This window comes from Schistocerca serialis, chromosome 4, assembly GCF_023864345.2.
Source record: "Schistocerca serialis cubense isolate TAMUIC-IGC-003099 chromosome 4, iqSchSeri2.2, whole genome shotgun sequence".
Classification (NCBI taxonomy): Eukaryota; Metazoa; Arthropoda; class Insecta; order Orthoptera; family Acrididae; genus Schistocerca; species Schistocerca serialis.
Genome location: NC_064641.1, coordinates 606,317,013 through 606,337,480, shown reverse-complemented (window position 1 = coordinate 606,337,480; position 20,468 = coordinate 606,317,013). Strand labels below are relative to the sequence as shown.

Sequence of the window (20,468 nt, the reverse complement as noted above, 5' to 3'; positions counted from 1 at the left end):
TCGCGGGAAGAACGACTGTCTGAAAGCCTCCGTGCGCGCTCTAATCTCTCTAATTTTACATTCGTGATCTCCTCGGGAGGTATAAGTAGGGGGAAGCAATATATTCGATACCTCATCCAGAAACGCACCCTCTAGAAACCTGGCGAGCAAGCTACACCGCGATGCAGAGCGCCTCTCTTGCAGAGTCTGCCACTTGAGTTTATTAAACATCTCCGTAACGCTATCACGGTTACCAAATAACCCGGTGACGAAACGCGCCGCTCTTCTTTGGATCTTCTCTATCTCCTCCGTCAACTCGACCTGGTACGGATCCCACACTGATGAGCAATACTCAAGTATAGGTCGAACGAGTGTCTTGTAAGCCACCTCCCTCGTTGATGGACCACATTTTCTAAGCACTCTCCCAATGAATCTCAACCTGGTACCCGCCTTACCAACAATTAATTTTATATGATCATTCCACTTCAAATCGTTCCGTACGCATACTCCCAGATATTTTACAGAAGTAACTGCTACCAGTGTTTGTTCCGCTATCATATAATCATACAATAAAGGATCCTTCTTTCTATGTATTCGCAATACATTACATTTGTCTATGTTAAGGGTCAGTTGCCACTCCCTGCACCAAGTGCATATCCGCTGCAGATCTTCCTGTATTTCGCTACAATTTTCTAATGCAGCAACTTCTCTGTATACTACAGCATCATCCGCGAAAAGCCGCATGGAACTTCCGACACTATCTACTAAGTCATTTATATATATTGTGAAAAGCAATGGTCCCATAACACTCCCCTGTGGCACGCCAGAGGTTACTTTAACGTCTGTAGACGTCTCTCCATTGATAACAACATGCTGTGTTCTGTTTGCTAAAAACTCTTCAATCCAGCCACACAGCTGGTCTGATATTCCGTAGGCTCTTACTTTGTTTATCAGGCGACAGTGCGGAACTGTATCGAACGCCTTCCGGAAGTCAAGAAAAATAGCATCTACCTGGGAGCCTGTATCTAATATTTTCTGGGTCTCATGAACAAATAAGGCGAGTTGGGTCTCACACGATCGCTGTTTCCGGAATCCATGTTGATTCCTACATAGTAGATTCTGGGTTTCCAGAAATGACATGATACGCGAGCAAAAAACATGTTCTAAAATTCTACAAGAGATCGACGTAAGAGATATAGGTCTATAGTTTTGCGCATCTGCCCGACGACCCTTCTTGAAGACTGGGACTATCTGTGCTCTTTTCCAATCATTTGGAACCCTCCGTTCCTCTAGAGACTTGCGGTACACGGCTGTTAGAAGGGGGGCAAGTTCTTTCGCGTACTCTGTGTAGAATCGAATTGGTATCCCGTCAGGTCCAGTGGACTTTCCTCTATTGAGTGATTCCAGTTGCTTTTCTATTCCTTGGACACTTATTTCGATGTCAGCCATTTTTTCGTTTGTGCGAGGATTTAGAGAAGGAACTGCAGTGCGGTCTTCCTCTGTGAAACAGCTTTGGAAAAAGGTGTTTAGTATTTCAGCTTTACGCGTGTCATCCTCTGTTTCAATGCCATCATCATCCCGTAGTGTCTGGATATGCTGTTTCGAGCCACTTACTAATTTAACGTAAGACCAGAACTTCCTAGGATTATCTGTCAAGTCGGTACATAGAATTTTACTTTCGAATTCAATGAACGCTTCACGCATAGCCCTCCTTACGCTAACTTTGACATCGTTTAGCTTCTGTTTGTCTGAGAGGTTTTGGCTGCGTTTAAACTTGGAGTGGAGCTCTCTTTGCTTTCGCAGTAGTTTCCTAACTTTGTTGTTGTACCACGGTGGGTTTTTCCCGTCCCTCACAGTTTTACTCGGCACGTACCTGTCTAAAACGCATTTTACGATTGCCTTGAACTTTTTCCATAAACACTCAACATTGTCAGTGTCGGAACAGAAATTTTCGTTTTGGTCTGTTAGGTAGTCTGAAATCTGCCTTCTATTACTCTTGCTAAACAGATAAACCCTCCTCCCTTTTTTTATATTCCTATTAACTTCCATAATCAGGGATGCTGCAACGGCCTTATGATCACTGATTGCCTGTTCTGTACATACAGAGTCGAAAAGTTCGGGTCTGTTTGTTATCAGTAGGTCCAAGATGTTATCTCCACGAGTCGGTTCTCTGTTTAATTGCTCGAGGGAATTTTCGGATAGTGCACTCAGTATAATGTCACTCGATGCTCTGTCCCTACCACCCGTCCTAAACATCTGAGTGTCCCAGTCTATATCTGGTAAATTGAAATCTCCACCTAAGACTATAACATGCTGAGAAAATTTATGTGAAATGTATTCCAAATTTTCTCTCAGTTGTTCTGCCACTAATGCTGCTGAGTCGGGAGGTCGGTAAAAGGAGCCAATTATTAACCTAGTTCGGTTGTTTAGTGTAACCTCCACCCATAATAATTCACAGGAACTATCCACTTCTACTTCACTACAGGATAAACTACTACTAACAGCGACAAACACGCCACCACCGGTTGCATGCAATCTATCCTTTCTAAACACCGTCTGTACCTTTGTAAAAATTTCGGCAGAATTTATCTCTGGCTTAAGCCAACTTTCTGTACCTATAACGATTTCAGCTTCGGTGCTTTCTATCAGTGCTTGAAGTTCCGGTACTTTACCAACGCAGCTTCGACAGTTGACAATTACAATACCGATTGCTGCTTGGTCCCCGCATGTCCTGACTTTGCCCCGCACCCGTTGAGGCTGTTGCCCTTTCTGTACTTGCCCAAGGCCATCTAACCTAAAAAACCGCCCAGCCCACGCCACACAACCCCTGCTACCCGTGTAGCCGCTTGTTGCGTGTAGTGGACTCCTGAGCTATCCAGCGGAACCCGAAACCCCACCACCCTATGGCGCAAGTCGAGGAATCTGCAGCCCACACGGTCGCAGAACCGTCTCAGCCTCTGATTCAGACCCTCCACTCGGCTCTGTACCAAAGGTCCGCAGTCAGTCCTGTCGACGATGCTGCAGATGGTGAGCTCTGCTTTCATCCCGCTAGCGAGACTGGCAGTCTTCACCAAATCAGATAGCCGCCGGAAGCCAGAGAGGATTTCCTCCGATCCATAGCGACACACATCATTGGTGCCGACATGAGCGACCACCTGCAGATGGGTGCACCCTGTACCCTTCATGGCATCCGGAAGGACCCTTTCCACATCTGGAATGACTCCCCCCGGTATGCACACGGAGTGCACATTGGTTTTCTTCCCCTCTCTTGCTGCCATTTCCCTAAGGGGCCCCATTACGCGCCTGACGTTGGAGCTCCCAACTACCAGTAAGCCCACCCTCTGCGACTGCCCGGATCTTGCAGACTGAGGGGCAACCTCTGGAACAGGACAAGCAGCCATGTCAGGCCGAAGATCACAGGAACCTTCTGAGCAATCTACATCTACATCTACATCCATACTCCGCAAGCCACCTGACGGTGTGTGGCGGAGGATACCTTGAGTACCTCTATCGGTTCTCCCTTATATTCCAGTCTCGTATTGCTCGTGGATTGTCGGTATGCTTCTGTGTGGGCTCTAATCTCTCTGATTTTATCCTCATGGTCTCTTTGCGAGATATACGTAGGAGGGAGCAATATACTGCTTGACTCTTCGGTGAAGGTATGTTCTCGGAACTTCAACAAAAGCCCGTACCTAGCTACTGAGCGTCTCTCTTGCAGAGTCTTCCACTGGAGTTTATCTATCATCTCCGTAACGCTTTCGCGATTACTAAATGATCCTGTAACGAAGCGCGCTGCTCTCCGTTGGATCTTGTCTATCTCTTCTATCAACCCTATATGATACGGATCCGACACTACTGAGCAGTATTCAAGCAGTGGCCGAACAAGCGTACTGTAACCTACTTCCTTTGTTTTCGGATTGCATTTCCTTAGGATTCTTCCAATGAATCTCAGTCTGGCACCTAAAAATGGTTCAAATGGCTCTGAGCATTATGGGACTTAACACCTATGGTCATCAGTCCCCTAGAACTTAGAACTACTTAAACCTAACTAACCCAAGGACATCACACAACAGTCTGGCATCTGCTTTACCAACGATCAACTTTATATGATCATTCCATTTTAAATCACTCCTAATGCGTACTCCAAGATAATTTATGGAATTAACTGCTTCCAGTTGCTGACCTGCTATTTTGTATCTAAATGATAAGGGATCTATCTTTCTATGTATTCGCAGCGCATTTCAATTGTCTACATTGAGATTCAACTGCCATTCCCTGCACCATACGTCAATTCGCTGCAGATCCTCCTGCATTTCAGTACAATTTTCCATTGTTACAACCTCTCGATATACCACAGCATCATCCGCAAAAAGCCTCAGTGAACTTCCACTGTCATCCACAAGGTCATTTATGTATATTGTGAACAGCAACGGTTCTACGACACTTCCCTGCGGCACACCTGAAATCACTCTTACTTCGGAAGACTTCTCTCCATTGAGAATGACATGCTGCGTTCTGTTATCTAGGAACTCTTCAATCGAATCACACAATTGGTCTGATAGTCCATATGCTCTTAATTTGTTCATTAAACGACTGTGGGGAACTGTATCGAACGCCTTGCGGAAGTCAAGAAACACGGCATCTACCTGTGAACCCGTGTCTATGGCCCTCTGAGTCTCGCGGACGAATAGCGCGAGCTGGGTTTCACACGACAGTCTTTTTCGAAACCCATGCTTGTTCCTACAGAGTAGGAATAGTGTAAGTGAGCGCAAATAATTAAACAGTTTGGCACATTCGAACTGAAACCGGACAATTATGAAAACTCTCTTGTTCAGTCATCACACCTGCAAGTCGAACTGAAAAGTGAGAATTAACTTAGGGCGCAAGTGATTAAACTCCTCAATCAGTGACTCCGTCTCTTCACGAGTGTCTCTGAAAATAATCAAATTATCATCCACATATCTCTTGTAGACGATGATTTCTTCACTAATTCTTCGCTTGCGTCTGCGGTGTGCGAAAGCACTCGTGTAGCTATCCAATTTCTTGGGTCTTTTTCATCCAACATGGCTGAGATATTTCGACATACTAAAGTTCATATTGTTTTTTCGAAGGGCTCTCCCATGCGTCACACCCTTCCCCTATCAGGAACTTATTCTCTAGGTCAAGTAGTCAGGTGTCTACAATAGTAGTTGTACAGAACGTCCCACCGAGTATATCGCTCGAACAGGGAGATTTTTCACTGTTAGGTTTAAAGAGAATCTACTGACAGAAAATGGTCATGTGAAAAACCTTCCCCTCTCGTCCAGCACCTCAAATTTTCTTGCCATCGGCCCCCAAATTTGAAAAAAGATTTTGAAATTTCTAAGCATATATTTTTCGAATCTCCAAATCCAATAAACGAACAAGTCTGCTCTAAATATCAAATATTTTTTAATATAAAGACGTGTATCTTTAAATGATGCTTGCCACCTATATTACTTACTGAGTATTCTATTTGTTGTTGTTGTTGTGGTCTTCAGTCCTGAGACTGGTTTGATGCAGCTCTCCATGCTACTCTATCCTCTACAAGCTTCTTCATCTCCCAATACGTACTGCAGCCTACGTCCTTCTGAACCTGTTTAGTGTATTCATCTCTTGGTCTCCCTCTACGATTTTTACCCTCCACGCTGCCCTCGACTACTAAATTGGTGATCCCTTGATGCCTCAGAACATGTCCTACCAACCGATCCCTTCTTCTTGTGAAGTTGTGCCACAAACTCCTCTTCTCCCCAATCCTATTCAATACTTCCTCATTAGTTATGTGATCTTCCCATCTAATATTCAGCATTCTTCTGTAGCACCACATTTCAAAGGCTTCTATTCTCTTCTTGTCCAAACTATTTATCGTCCGTGTTTCACTTCAATACATGGCTACACTCCATACAAATACTTTCAGAAACGACTTCCTGACATTTAAATCTATACAAACCTTAGAAATCATCAGGTTACCTTCCATTAGGAAAGTGGGTGCACTCAGTGACTCTGATATGTTTTATAAATTATAGAGGGTAGCATTCAGTTGTCTTCTTTTTGCAGGTTTTTTTTGGCATCAAGATTTCGTCTAGTGCCTAATCATTATCAATACATTATTTTCTAGTCTCGATGTATGTCTGGAGCTACAATATCTGTCGCTTTCATTTCTGCCCAATCCCTGCCTGTTTCAAAAATCTCGACGAAATCTGTTATGGCGTGTAGATGCAATGTCCTTGTAATTCGAGTCGTAGGGCGACAATAAATCACTAAGAATTCTATCTGGCAACATTGTACGATCTATGACAATGCTTTAGTATTTGGTACTGTAGTGCACCTAAAAAATTATAAATTAAATATAAAAAAACTCAAGGTCTTAATCGACAGAGACTGAAATGATGCCATGCTACATCTGCACAGAACCGATCTGTCTGAAGAAGAAAGATGACGAAGAAAGAGTCAGAGGAAACACCAGTGCTATGCATTGTACGATGTGGATACGAAGTCGCGAGTTCCATTCCACCCTTTCCTTTACTTGCTAAACCGTATTTTGGCTGCCTGCTAGAGGTTTTAGACCGTAGTGATAATTTGCTTCTCTTTCTAATTCACCATTAACATTAAAAGCTTCTAGAAATATCCAGAATGAATTTTCACTCTGCAGCAGAGTGTGCACTGATATGAAGCTTCCTGCTTAATTAAAACTGTGTGCGTCTAGAATTCGAACCAAGGAACGTAGGTGATGACGTACCTGGTGGAAGTAAAGTAATGACCAATGGTCGGGAGTCGTGCTCGTGTAGATCAGTTGGTAGACTACATGCTTTCGAAAGGTGCGGGCAGCAGTTTTGAGTACTGGTCCTGCACATAGTTTTAATCTGCCTGGAATTTCCATTCCACAAACATTTCCACTAAAAAACTCGTGATTGTTGTAAAATGAGAACAGTTTATGCTTCAAAGTTTTCTCTCCCTACAGTGATGTCTGGCGCCGTTCAGTCAGGTGAAGGCAGCATGGTGCGCATTGGACTCGTTTCTGCTCTCGCACTGGTAAGCATAAAATTCTTTATCATTATAGATTGATTTTCCTCAAGAAATAATTTCGATAAGCCTAGTGAACACTGTGCAGTAACATGACTACTATCAGTTATTACTTCTTGCCCTCGTAATAATTTAGTCACTTCTGATGTTCAATGACAACTAATAATAGATTGGAACAGTGTTTGGAGGCTGGTGATAAAAGATCCAGAAGACGACACATTTATTACGGGTACAAATGAGAAGAAGCACGACATCGTCCTGGATCCCACAAATGTGAAATGAATGTAACTATTCTGCCGGTGCTCACCGTAAGTAAGATTGCGATGTGCTGAGCTGCGCGGTGTAGACATACAGTGACCTGCGATATCTGCAAGCGGCAGATACTAATCTTCAAGAAAGACAGAAACACATGGAAAAGTCATCCCCGATTCCCGCACGCGGGAGTCCGAATACGGTCCTTAGTCATCAGCAGTCGTTGTGTGGCGACAGTTGCGGCCACACCCTGTTAATTCGGGCCCGACCTCGCTTCCTAGAATCTCCCCTCACAGAGCCTGCGGTCTTGTACACCGGTCACGACCTACTCAGCAAAAGTATTTTTTGCCGCTCTGTCTCGAATCCTCTGCAAATCCGCAAGCAGCCCAGACATTCATAACCTTTTGAAAACCGCCACAGAGTTAATGAGAAGAGACACGCATATCACACATGACGTCCTACTGCCAGTCACCACGTTTCGAGCACAGTCACATTTCTAGCCGTAGCACTGAATATCCGTAGCAGTGAACGTTAACTGTAGACAGTAATGAGCAACTTTACAAATCGGAAGTATATCTAAGGCCCCTATGAAAATAAACACCGAAGATGGGAGCGAAACGTTGTGTGTCGTAAGTAAATCTACGGACCAGCGCTTGATTTCCTCAAGAACGTTAATATCAGTAAAAATGTCTAAACATATACGGTTTAAGTAACTGTAACAAATTTCAACCGCCATCCGACACGTGATGCGTAGAAAAAACAAACAAAAGTATATGAACCCAGTGAAATTACTACTTGACCTAAAAGGATTACAGCGGTTACAATTTTAAAAAAGTTTGAAATTATTTTCCCAAACTTTAACGCAACTAATCAAAAATTTCAAAGGAATTCAGATGTTTAGTAAAACCCACTGACGACGCTACAGATATGCTGAACTCAAGCAATAGATTTCTATTTTCAAAGCAAAGTGAACACGTTTTCACGACTGTTACTGCAAAAACGAGTATTTTTACTATTAAAAATCAAAGGATTTTCACCACTTACTTCAGTAAAGTATAATTATTTCTACTGTTTTACTTTCTTTTACAGAAATATTAGTTATTGATGCTGTAATACGAATACGCGTAAAAAATAGGACAACGTATTACGTATAATGAAGCACTTTGCCATAACACTCGTTCGTTACACCAGAAAGTAACTGACTTTAATGATGTACGTCTTCTTTACAGATTTCGACTGGTATTGGTTTCTACATCCACTCCTAGTGACTCCATTAGTAAGTACCACAATATGTAACTGACCCTGATTTTAAAAAGAGCGTATCTGCTAAGAGACCTGAGGCAAAATAATATTTTCCAAAAGGTCAAAGAATGACACATGTTTGTATTAACTATATTGTTTTAAACCAGTAAATTCTAAAATTAAAGAAAAACGAGTACAGTATTCCGTGTAACTTAATGCTGTTTAATATCAAAGTTGTTAGTTGTCTTAGAGGGCGTATTTTGTGGTAAGGTAGTAAGAGACTGAACATGTTTATTCGAATTCGAAATGACTGAAATGGGTGAATACTGAGATTTCTGAGTTATCTATGTGCAGCAGCAAAGGTATGAAAAAGCTGAAGGAAAGATAAAACCCAGCAGTTTAAGAGAAGAAAGCAATTTTGAACTTAGTGTCTTAGCATATTGCCTGTCATTAACATTAGCAAAAAACAATCCCCTCATTCGTTGAAAAGGCAGAGCTATCTTGTATTTAAATTACATTAGTTTTGAAACATCCAGGCTTATTTAAAAAAATAGAAAATGAACACTCATTTACAGAGTGAAAGTCTCGTTCTGGAAACGTTAATTTTACTCCGTCATTGAACTACTTGTCCACAGCCATTCAGTGTTAAATGAATTGCGTTAGGGACCGTATAAGCACAGTGATCTCCAAAGTATGTAATTCCTCAAAATAAAAGGTAACGTATGTCGCTGATGACAGGAAAAGTCGCTAACATAATAAGTGAAGGCACTTTAAAAGCACTGCTTTTTTCTCTGTGGTATACAGCTAATGAGACCACTGAGTGCAGCATCGTGACTTTGCAGTCGCGTGACACGCAAGGAAAGCATATAAGATGAACGGAGACAATTGGGGAATAATTGATGTTATGCTGATAGCCGCAATTGGGAACTGTCACTGACCAAAGCGACTTTAACAAATGGTTCATGGCCATGGTCTTGTCCCTGGGGACCAGCTCAGGCGAAGCTGGTCGTGTTCCTTAAGTGATCTACATCTAATTCTACATCTACATGACAACACTGCTATTCAAACTTAAGTGCTTGGCAGAGAGTTCATCGACCTACTTCCGAACCATTTCACTACCGTTCTACTCGCTAAAAACACGCCCGAAAAACGAACGCTTAATTCCTTCTGTGTGAGTTCTGATTTCTCTTTTTTTACGACGATCACTGCTCCCTATACAGGTGGACCCTAACAGGATACTTTCGCACAGTTCGACCATCTAATCTATAACAGGCTCTCTCCCTTTTCGCGGAAGTTCAAAACGTGCTGCCTATCTTCCAAGTTTTCGATGCCCTCCATAACTTCCATCTGGTAAGCAAAGCATTACTGTAGCAGAGGACAGAGAAACATAGTGCAGGAAATGTCTTTAGTAGATTTTTGCATCTTCTATTTTGCCTATAAAACGGAACCTTTGTTTGGCCTTCCTCATAACATATATGGAAAATATATAAGGACGGTGAAATCACGAACAAACGACAAGACGCTGAATGGCCACCTCATGAATGGCACCTAGCTCTAAATGTAGAAAATATATGTTAATGCAGGTGAGTGGGAAGAACAAACCTGTGATTTTCGGATTCAGTTTTACTGTTGTCCTGCTTTTCACAGTCAAGCCGTTAAAATATGTTGGCGTAACGTTGCGAAGCGACATGAAGTGTCACGAGCACGTGAGAACTGTGGTAGGTGAGGCAAATGGTCGACTTCGGTTTATTCGGAAAGTTCTAGGAAAGAGTCGTTCACCTGTAAAGGAGACCGAGTATAGGACGATGATGCGACCTGTTCTTGAGTACTTCTCGAGTGTTTGGGATTCGTACCAGTTCGGCCTGAAGGAAGACATCGAAGCACTTCAAAGGAATGCTCCTAGATTTGTTACCGGTGTATTTTAACAACACGTTAGTTTTATGAAGATTCTTCAGGAACCCAAATGGGAATCCCTGGAGGTAAGGTGGCGTTGTTTTCCAGAAATGCAATTTAGAAAGTTTAGGGAACTGGCATTTGAAGCGGACTGCAGAACGATTCTACTGCCGCCAACATACATTGCGTGTAAGGACCACGAAGATAAGAGACCAGAAATTACCGCTCCTTTTTCATATATATATATATTTTTTTCAGTCATCAGTCATCTGTCTGGTTTAATGCGGCCCGCCACTAATTCCTCACCTGTCCCAGCCTCTTCTTCTCTGAGTAGCACCTGAAACCTACGTCCACAACTATTTGCTGGATGTATTCCAATTTCTGTCTTCCTATACAGTTTTTGCCCTCTACAACTTCCTCTAGTACCATGGAAGTCATTCGCTGATGCCTTAACAGATGTCCTGTCATCCTGTTCATTCTCCTTGTGTTTTCCGCATATTCCTTTCCTGTCCGATTCTTTGCAGGACCTGCACGTTCCTTACCTTAACTTTCCTCGTATGGAGAAACCGAGACAATCGTTTTTCCCTCGCTCTGTTTGCGAGTCGTGCAGGGTACTCTCCTCCACGCACCGCGCAGTGGCTTGCGGAGTATCTATGTAGATATCGGTCAGAGTTCTTGGTAGTTGGAGGCTTGCAATCTCTATAAAGCAGGATTTTCGGTGATCTGTGGCACAAGTGAAGAGAGAGAACAATACTGTTGCAGACGCAAGTGTTTACGAGCGCACCGTCCCGCGTACGTTGCTGAACATAGAACGATCCGTGTGTATTTGCGAGTTGACCCGATAACATTGACAATAACGACTGGATTGTGGACAGAATTTCCGAGACTGGAGCTAAGATCAAGGCACAGATGTCGTATTGTCGGGCGCACCACATTTCATGAATCACGAGGCAGTGAGTCGTGTACATATAAGCCGTTGTCCAGGTGAATCGCTGGTCAAACATGCAGCGAGTCACGGACAAAGGCCGGTGAGCCCTGTGGCAGTAACTGAAGACACCTTGATAGCAGTGGTCAACGTGAACGTTACTGCAGACCTCCTTCGTCCCCTCATGCTTGACATCTCCCATTAGGATAACTGTCCATGCCTTAAAGGCAGAATAGTACAAGCCTGGTTTGACAGAATTACAGTGACCTCACATTGATGTCTTGGCCAACACACCCACATGATCTGAACCCGATGAAACACATACGGGGCGCTATCTGGCGCCAGCTCCTCACTCACAAACAACTGCTGTTAGCATGAGTGACATAAAAGTAGATATCTCAGGTATTGCGAAACAACTCAAATCACTTAAGAAAGGCAAGTCTTCCGGTCCAGATGGTATACCAATCAGGTTACTTTCAGAGTATGCAGACACAAAGTGCCTTTCTTAGCAATCATAAACAACCGCTCACTGGACGTAAGGTCTGTTCCTAAAGACTGGAAAGCACAGGTCACACCAATATTCAAGAAAGGAAATGGAAGTAACCCATTGAATTACAGACCCATATCACTGACCTCGATTTGCAGTAGGATTTTGGAGCATATACTGTACTCGAACATTATGGATCACCTTGAAGAAAATGACTTGTTGATATATAACCAACACGGATTCAGAAAATATCGTTCTTGTATAACACGGCTAGCTAGCTCTTTATTCCCATGAAGTAATGAGTGCTGTCGACAAGAGACCTCAGATCGATTTCAATTTTCTAGATTTCCAAAAGGCTTTTGATACCGTTCCTCATAACCGACTATAAATCAAATTGCAAGCGTATAGCGTATCGTCTCAGTTGTGTGACTGGATTCATGATATCCTCTCAGAGAGGTCACCGTTCGTAGTGATAGACGGTAAATCATCGAGTACAACAGAAGTGATAGCTGGCGTTCCGCAAGGTAGTGCCATGGGCCCTCTGCTGTTCCTGATTTACATAAATGATCTAAGTGATAATCTGAGGAGCCCTCTTAGATTGTTTGCAGATGACGCTGTAATTTACCGTCTAGTAAAATCATCAGACGATCAATTCCAATTACAAAATTATGTAGAGATAATTTCTATATTTTGCGAAAAGTGGTAATTGGCACTAAACAAAGAAAAGTGCGAGGTCATCCACATGGGTACTAAAGCAAATCTGATAAATTTTGGGTATACGATAAATCGCACAAATCTAAGGGCTGTCAATTCGACTAAATACCTAGGAATTACAATTACGAGCAACTTAAATTGGAAAGACCACATAGACAATATCGTGGGGAAGGCGAAACAAAGACTGTGCTTTGTTGGCAGGACACTTACAAGATGCGACAAACCCACTAAAGAGACAGCCTACATTACACTTGTCCGTCCTCTGCTGGAATATTGCTGCGCGGTGTGGAATCCTTACCAGGTAGGATTGACGGAGGACATCGAAAATGTACAAAGAAGGGCAGCTCGTTACGTGTTATAGCCCAATAGGGGTGAGAGTGTTACTGATATGATACGCGAGTTGGGGTGGCAGTCACTGAAACAAAGGCGGTTTTTTTGTGGCGAGATCTATTTACGAAATTTCAGACACCAACTTTCTCTTCCGAATGCTAAAATATTTTGTTGACACCCACCTACATAGGGAGAAACTGTCATTATAATAAAATAAGAGAAATCAGAGCTCGAATGGAAAGAATGGTCGTTTTTCCCACGCGTCATTCGAGAGTGGAATGGTAGAGAAGTAGTATGAAAATGGTTCAATGAACCTTCTGCCAGTCACTTAAGTGTGAATTGCAGAGTAACCATGTAGATGTAGATGTAGAATCGGTCGTAATTTATGAGAATTGCGCCGCCTCTCCGAAGACATGTGGTGGCGCATGCTTCCAGAAACCTACTTCTACATCTACATCTGCATGGATACTCTGCAAATCACATTTAAGTGCCTGGCAGAGGGTTTAGCACTTGACGAGCCCAAAGCTGGTTAAACATGCTATGAAGCAGCTCGCCAATATACATTGGCTCACCAGTATTTGCTGCGATGTAACACATCAGTAAACTCCTACGGGTTAAGTTAACTCGTCCGATATGATAAAATAATGAAAGATGATTCAGGCAATCCTCCAGAAAGTGTGGATCATTTACTTCGTTTTCCCATATCAAACATCAATCTTCATTTACACTTGAATATCAGATAATTGGATCTGTAGACAGGAAGGTGCTAGCAGAAACAGATTCCGTACGTGATATTATCTTACGAAGCTTCCAACATGTGTGAGTGGTTTGGGAAGGTATTGAATCTGTCTCGTGTACAAGACTTGTCAGAGATGCTATTAGCAAAAAGATAATTCCCTTGACGTATACCAAACATCCTCATGTATGTACTGGTACCACTGACTGTATGGAAAGCTAAAATTGCTTTATCCAAGACAAAAATAATTGAAAAATACATTATGCAACAAAAAACAACGTTTATCTGGTACAGTGTGACATGGTCGTCAGAAGTGAAAGAGCACTAAATATAAATATTTCTGAATTAAGAGGCGGTTTTCCAGTTATAAAAACTATGAAATTAATTTTTAAATTGAAAAGTATTAGTTCACTAACTACACACTTTACATTCACAAGGAGGAATCAAAACCCTTCTCCAATGAACCACACGCCGGTAGCAATGAAGCTACTCGCAAGCAGTCCAGCACCCAGGACAGCAAACTTTCACGTAAATCAGCAAGAAAAACGCTTTCTGCGGGCAGATCTCACCACTGACAGAATATAAAATGACACGGGACATCGAAAATAATTTTTTAATTGTAGTATTTTTGCAATACAGTATTACGTGTTTTGTAACGTTATTATGAGAGGTAATTAAGCAATTCTCAATGTATTTATTCTAACTGAAAACAGATGTTATATAGCTAAAATTTTAATTTCGATTTTCATTTAGATTTTATGTGGCTGGTGAGCATTTTTTACGGCAAATTTTATTGCAAGCAGATTTGTCTTAAGTATTTGTATATCAGAGAATATATTGATAAGGCAGTATTTCAGTTAGCCTGGGATAAAAAATAAACCATGTTTCTGAAAAATTTGTCCTTGGATAATGTACCATTTTACCTAAGTGCGGACAGTGCGATGGCGCAGAGTGTGTGTGTGTGTGTGTGTGTGTGTGTGTGTGTGGCGGAGCGGGGAGGTTAAATGGAGAGAGAGGAGTGTAGAGCTAGGTGGGGGGAAGGAAAATGGAGGGGCTGTGAATGACAGGCTGTGGTCAACTTTCTGGTGGGTTTGGAATTGCGACAGTCGTGGACGAGGAGGCCAACTTTTGTCTTTTGCTCGGTGACCCCCGTTGCCAGGTGACCCCCGTGACTGTATTTATGCCTTTGATTTCACGCACATGGGAAATTCGTTGAATCGTTTCTTCTAGAGGGCAATGCCACTCATCTGATAACTGAGAAGATTTCATCAGTGAAATATTTTAAGTAGCTGGTAATGTAATACTACGGATGTAATTATCAGAAAAAATTTCTTTTTACATCCGTCCCAGGCACTTTACTGAGAAATTTTTGTTTAGTTTTCAGTCAAATAGAATTTTATCTATATTATTGTTGGGATGTCAAATTACTAATACGATTACTGTCATCTTATTTTCAGATGGAAACGAGATTTGGCGAAATATTAAAGCAACGTACATGGTAATCCCTAAATGGATAGTACATTAGCAATATAGGAGCAGATATAGTGTTTTGCATGTAGTTTATAACGTATAATCATCCAATAATTCCTATACATTTCAAATATTATGCAAATTCATATGTGGAAATAAATTTTCGATAATAATTTGTTTTCATGAACCTATACATCAAAATATCAAAATGAAATAAGGTCTGATTACACTTTGGCATTTATTTTAAACAAAAATTGAATTATCTGTAACTCAAACAGTTGGTCAAGAGTACATGATGTAGCAACTACATGAAAATGCAAATCAAAGATGTACGTTTCTCTACTCTCCATTTTTGTGTAAATTTTCCGAAGATCGATATTAGTTAAAATATTTCCAAACTTAAGATAAATTATCGTTTTATAACACTACCACCCACTACTAGATTAGCAGTACATCGTTTATGTTACTCCTGTGAATGTGTTCGTGAGTGTCACGGTTAAAGTATCAGACTACTTTCATTTCTCTAAGGGTTTCTATTGAAGCAGTAGCGGAATAAACAGAAATCGAACCAAAGCTCTATTATTAATAAGATAAACTGTAATTAAGTGAAACTAAACGGTCGCCAGCGTAGTTTTCCATGTATTAGCACAGTTCATATTGAGAGTTAACTACTGAAATTATGTTTTGCAAATAAGATACCATCAAGGGAGGTAACGATAGTTTGGAATGAAGCACACAGAAGAAGTATCAACCGTTTTTGCAACAACTGGCTCTCAATAGGGCTTACTATCTTTATACTAAAACATAAAACTACTGATAATTAAAGGTAAATAATTAGTAATGATGGAGTTATATTAACTTGCACAAGAAGCTCTTTTGTCAGCTTAATAATTGAAAAATACCGTCCTTGACATGGTTGTCAGGTAATTACATTCTCTCTTCCTATCATTATTTGTATTCTCAAAGGCCATTCACATCATTGTTCTATTTAGCTCAAATGGAACATGTGGTACCTAGATCAAGTATAGTTTGGATAGATGTAAACAGTTGCTTGTTATAGCTACAAACGTTAGGTAGCTGGTAAGAGTACGTCATTAATGCTCTAATTGTTACAGGAAATTTAAATCTAGCTCAACATTAGCTACCCAGGGACCAATCTCTCAGTAGACATAGATCGAGGCCAAATATTTTAATCACAGCACTATACGAGAAAAACTACTTACTATATAATTATGAAATTTAAACGCTTTACTTCCAAACCTGCTCAATATTTAGTCCTTATGCTGGCCCTCCAAAGTTTGCTAGCCAGTAATTACTATGAATCATCAACGTTTTTGCAGGTAACTGCACTACTTTAAATCTTTCCTTGGCATTTGAACTTTGGTGAATATTTAACTATCTTGTTTTGCAAAATACGTGAAGTATGTCAAAACTTATGCTCACTGAATAATTATGAAATTTACTACTCCCCAAAGTTTATTATCTGTGGCGAAAATTTACTGAAATGACTTTTCAGCTCAATGAAACAGGATACTCGAAAATATGGTTGAAGTTGGGATAGAACCAGGTAAACGACAAAGAATAAAATGTGGATGCTCAACAGCACACAAACCTATTATTGAAATAGAAATTGCATCAATGGTCCATGCAATTATGCAATACTCAACTGATAATTTAAGATGTAGGAGATGGCAGTGTCAGTCCGCTGTGGCTATTCAAAAAATGTTGTGTGACAAGTTTCCAAGATTCTCTTCTTCGCATCGGATTTTTGTAGTGCACAATAGCCCAAGTATGCCATGATCAATAAGCTGCATTACTTCCACATCCTAGGTTATGATACGTTTGTTGCTGCTCTTCTCGCCTCGTTCAGTCCACAAGATGTGAACACTTTTAGTCTGCTTGCCACCGACTGACTCTTGCCACAAAGGAGCCTTGCAGTGCGACCGCCAGTTTAATCTTTTCTTTTCTCGCCTACCCAGTTTCATTGTGGAGGGACCTACATCCAAGTTTTATATGATCACAAATCTGCTTTCCCTATACATGAACCAATACTGCAAGTAGAGTTTTAAGATTCCCATTATTTAGCAAATAATTATTTTTTAAAATTGCATCCATAGATAAGTTACACTGGCATAAGTTAACGTAAATAATGAATAAAACATTTACTTAGATGTTACATCAGAAAGCATGATCATACAGAAGTCACATTAAGTAAAAACAGACAAAGAAGTTGGATAAGACAGTTTTAGGTTTTGTCGATAATAGAATTAAAGTGTGTCTTGAAAGACTTCTGTTACTGTTACAGAAGTGGAAACTAAGGACAATTTAACAGCTGTAAGTCAGCCTTGCAAGAAAAATTTTTATTCGTTTTATCCAAATATGTTTCAACATATCTGCATCATCGTTAGTTGACTTTATATCTCAGGAGAGTTAAGAGATGTGTAAACACGATGCCTGGAGAAAAATACTCAAGACGTTGATCGAGAATAAAGCTATCCATCAAATTCTGAGGTGGTAGCTACAGTTCCTTCTTCGTCTCATTATTTCGTAATTTCTTAAATATGTGGTGCTTACTCATACGGGATAACATATCCCTATATTAGGGCAAGATCCAGCGGACTGAGATTAGCTTTACGTTGCTCAGAGAATAATAACATCCCTATGCATAATATATAGATACAGCACACCGCATACAGTGCATGAAACTGCGCCACGTGTTTTACACAAGGGGGAAAGACAAACGAAACAAGTGTAATACTAACGAAACGTATCTCTCCGAGTGTTGTGCAAGATCACTGAATTAATTAAAGGCAAAACTATGTTGGTTCCACCGGCTAGGAATCTTCACGACGAACTGTTTTTTATCATATTTGCAGTACAGTGTCCCTGTCAGCTCGCATAATGAATGTTATGCCTGCCAGTACTATGGTATATATATATATAAACTATGGTATATATATATATATATATATATATATATATATATAACTATGGTATATATATATATATATATATATATATACCATAGTTTTAAGTAAAAGTGAACGGGCAAAGATATGTCTTCATCCGAATTGTGCCCGGTGACTGGCAGGCATAACATTCATTATGCGAGCTAACAGGGAGACTGTACTGCAAATATGATAAAAAACAGTTCGTCGTGAAGATTCCTAGCCGGTGGAACCAACATAGTTTTGCCTTTAATTAATTCAGTGATCTTGCACAACACTCGGAGAGATACGTTTCGTTAGTATTACACTTGTTTCGTTTGTCTTTCCCCCTTGTGTAAAACACGTGGCGCAGTTTCATGCACTGTATGCGGTGTGCTTTATCTATATATTATGCATAGGGATGTTATTATATATATATATTTGGACCATGTGATATGTTTTTCCTGCGAGGCCACTAGCTCCATCCTTAAGACCTAGTAGTTGTCCTTATTTCCACCAACGTGTCAGCAAACACCTGATGTGCTCGTTGAAGCGCACGCTCGCTGTCAAGTGATAGGCGCCATTATAAATTCTGTTTTATCTTCCAACCTATGTTTCGTCGAAACTGTCAGTTGACAAGCGAGTCTTAATCACACTACCATGAAAATATCCACGGCACTTGACATTAAGGGTTAGTGTCTTTCTTGTATATTTCCTGCTGCAATACAAATAAGATCTTCTCGTTACGAGCACTCTCGCGGTTTTATTGGCCGCTATCGGCATGGTTAGTGTACGCCCTAATTTGTTGGCTTCATTCGTTATTGTCAGAGGGGCCGGAAGTACATCATCGTTTTAAAGCCTATACAGTCGATACTGAGTAAATTATTAACCCTTTTCTCTAAACAGGTACACTATTTGATCAAACGTACCCGGATATCTGGCTGAAAATTAGTTACAAGTTCGTGGTGCCCTCCATCGGTAATGCTGAAGTTCAATATGGTGTTGGTCCACCCTTAACCTTGATGACAGCGTCCACTCTCGTAGGCATACATTCAATCAGGTACTGGAAGTTTTATTTTCCTGCACTGAGGAGAGGTATCGATGTAGGTCGGTCAGGCCTGGCACGGAGTCGGCGTTCCAGAAATCCCAAAGGTGTTCTACAGGATTCAGGTCAGGCCTCTGCGCAGGCCAGTTCATTACAGGGATGTTATTGTCGTGTAACTACTCCGCCACAGGTCGTGCTTTATGAACAGGTGCTCGATCGTGTTGAAAGTTGCAATCGCCGTCCCAGAAGCGCTCTTCAACGCTGCGAAGCAAGAAGGTACTTAAAACATCTACCTTGGCCTGTGCTGTAACAATGCTATGCAAAACCTCAAGGGGTGCAAGCCCCCTCCATGAAAACCACCTCCACATCATAAGACAGCCACCTCCGAGTTTTACTGTTCGTACTACACACATTGACAGATGACGTTCACCGGGCATTCTCCATACCCACATCCTGCCATCGGATCGCCACATTGTGTTCCGTGAGTCGTCACTCCACACAACGTTTTTCCACTGTTCTACCATCCAATGTTTACGCTCCTTACACCAAGCGAGGCGTCACTTGGCATTTACCTGCGTGAAGTGTGGCTTATGACCAACCGCTCGATCATGAAATCAAAGTTTTCTCACCGCCCGCCTAACTGTCATAGTACTTGCAGTGGATCCTGATGCGGTTTAGTATTCCTGTGTGATGGTCTGGATAGATGTCTGCCTGTTACACATTACGACCCTCTTTAACTGTCGGCGATCTGGATAGATGTCTGCCTGTTACACATTACGACCCTCTTTAACTGTCGGCGATCTCTCTGTCAGTCAACAGACGAGGTCGGCATGTACGCTTTTATGCTGTACGTGTCCCTTCACGTTTCCACTTCAGTATCACATCGGAAACAGTGGACGTAGGGATGCTTAGGAGTGTGGAAATCTCTCGTACAGACGTCTGACACAAGTGATACCCAATCAACTGACCACGTTCGAAGTCTGTGAGCTCTGCGGAAGGCTCCTTGTGCTCTCTTACGATGACTCATGACCACTGAGGTGGCTGATGTGGAGGACCTGGCAGTAGGTGGCAGCACAATGCTCCTAATATGAAAAACGTACATTTTCAGGGTGGCCTGGATACTTTTGATCATATAGTGTAAGTAAGCGAATACACACAAAAATACACAGGTGGTCCCAGAAAGCACCAACGACACTTACTATGTCGTGCGGGAAGACAAATGTTCGGTTTTCAAGAAGGAACCCATATCCGGAAACTCACAGCTTGGACGCTAGATAGCGTCGAAGTCTGAGAACGAAGGGTTGTAACTGTTTGTTCCGATTCGTTTTGGTGCCTGAATGTGGAAATTATGCAACCCTTTATTGAACTGTGAACTTCAGATGGACGATTTGCGCCTAATAATATTCCTTCGCATGTGCTACACTCTT

General features: G+C 41.5%; 1 long non-coding RNA gene across 1 annotated transcript in view; it reads left to right on the top strand.

Annotated features, from left to right (window-relative positions):
- LOC126475410 (uncharacterized) overlaps positions 1-15,468 on the top strand; it is a 39,099-nt gene extending 23,631 nt beyond the window's left edge. The window contains exons 2-4 of the long non-coding RNA XR_007586720.1: positions 6,959-7,029; positions 8,502-8,548; positions 15,057-15,468. This is a non-coding gene — a long non-coding RNA (uncharacterized LOC126475410). The remainder of the gene's footprint in view (positions 1-6,958; positions 7,030-8,501; positions 8,549-15,056) is intronic.
- Positions 15,469-20,468: the final 5,000 nt, after the last annotated feature.